A 1,704-nucleotide genomic window follows, 5' to 3' on the forward strand; every position below is an offset into this window, starting at 1 on the left:
CAGGCATCATGTGGGAGAAGTGTCCTTACACAGCTCTGCCTGTGCCACCTCATTTTTGGCTTGGAGGCCCCCTCCTGGGTCTCTCTCTCGCCAACGCCTGCCAATGTTTTTGAATTGTATGGTGGTTTCATGTTGTGGATAAATGTCCAGTATTTACTTGGATGAAAACACACAATTCATTTTGCTCTGAGTCCTGGTTCAGTTTATAACCCACCTCTTCACAGGCAAAAAGCATATTAACTCACTTTTCCCACCACCTCGTCTTCACATCTTTTCAGGTTGCGGTTGGAAAACTCAGTGCCCTCCCAAGGCTGGACACAGGCACTTGTTATGACTAATGCACCCAGAGTTACTGAGGTTCAGCTGGAGTGAGAGAACAGGGCTCACCCAGGTGGACAGGGACTCCGGGAATAAAGCCGTGATGGATTACAGAGTGCTGAGATGTCCAAGTCTGAGAATTACTGTATCTAAGAGTAGACTTCAGTTAAGAAGCAGGAAAATAGATGTTCTCTTCCATGCTATCTCGAGTTGGGAAATTAGGAAAAGTACCAAGATAAAGGGAAAAAATGCCTCAGTGATTTGGTTAGATGTCTCATTTTCTTTGATGATGCAATACAGCCTATACTAAAAAAGTTTTAAAAAGTTTTGAACCAGTACAAGTTATGCCTTTGTACGTAGATTCACAATCTAGTAACAAAGTACAAAATCTATTGACAAATTTTAGACTACTTACTCAAACCATCCTCAGGTTTTCTGAAGATGGAAAATATCAACCAGAAAAGAAGGGCTTACTATGTCTCCAACACTGTGATAAGTGCTATGGCAGAAGAAATCCAAGACATCATACTTTGGATTTCTTTTCATGTTAGACAAAAAGTATTTTAAAATGATCACAGCCTAGTCTTTGTATGATAACTACCTAGTAGTCTCTATATTGGATAGAATTCATTTTTAAATCATGTCTCTAAATAATTTAGAATACCTGTGCATGAAGGTTGTGAGCCTGTCAATGTTATTTTCTAGAGGAAATGTTCTCACAACAACTTGCTCAGTTTCTAACTTCTGTAGGCTCTTTATTGATTGGATCAGAGTGGTCACATGACCCAAAGGTACCCATACATAAGCTGGCCAAAGACCAATGAGATGATCTAGCTCAAAAGGCTCAGCCCAATAGGGTTAATAGTAATTACTTCAGTCAATCAGATGAGGATTCAAAGACAGGAGAATAGAAAGAATGCTATTGAGGAAAGAATACGCAAGTTACTGTTGCTGCATAGCAACACACCTAGAATGTACTAGCATAAAGCTACCATTTTATTATGTTTACAGATGATATGAGTCATTAATTTGGAAAACATACAGCAATAACTGGCTTTTTTTCTGCTCCACAGTATCTGGCTCCTTAGCTGAGAAGACGCAAAGGTTGATGGTGCCTTGACAGCTGGAAGCTAAAATAATAACAGACATCTTAATGTCTGTCAAATGATATTAGCTATCTGTTGGGACCTTCCTGGAGTTTTCAGCCAAAGCACCAAACATGTGATCTGTTTGTATGGAATAACTTGAGCTTCCTTACAGTATGGCAGCTGGGCTTCCTGCATGTCCCAAGCAAACAATACGCAAGTACATGACATTGTTATGACCTCGTCTCAGAAGTCATGTAGCACCACTTTAACAGAGCTCTGTTGGTCAAGGAAGACACAA

This window comes from Pteropus medius, unplaced genomic scaffold (assembly GCF_902729225.1).
Source record: "Pteropus medius unplaced genomic scaffold, Ma_sr-lr_union100, whole genome shotgun sequence".
Classification (NCBI taxonomy): Eukaryota; Metazoa; Chordata; class Mammalia; order Chiroptera; family Pteropodidae; genus Pteropus; species Pteropus medius.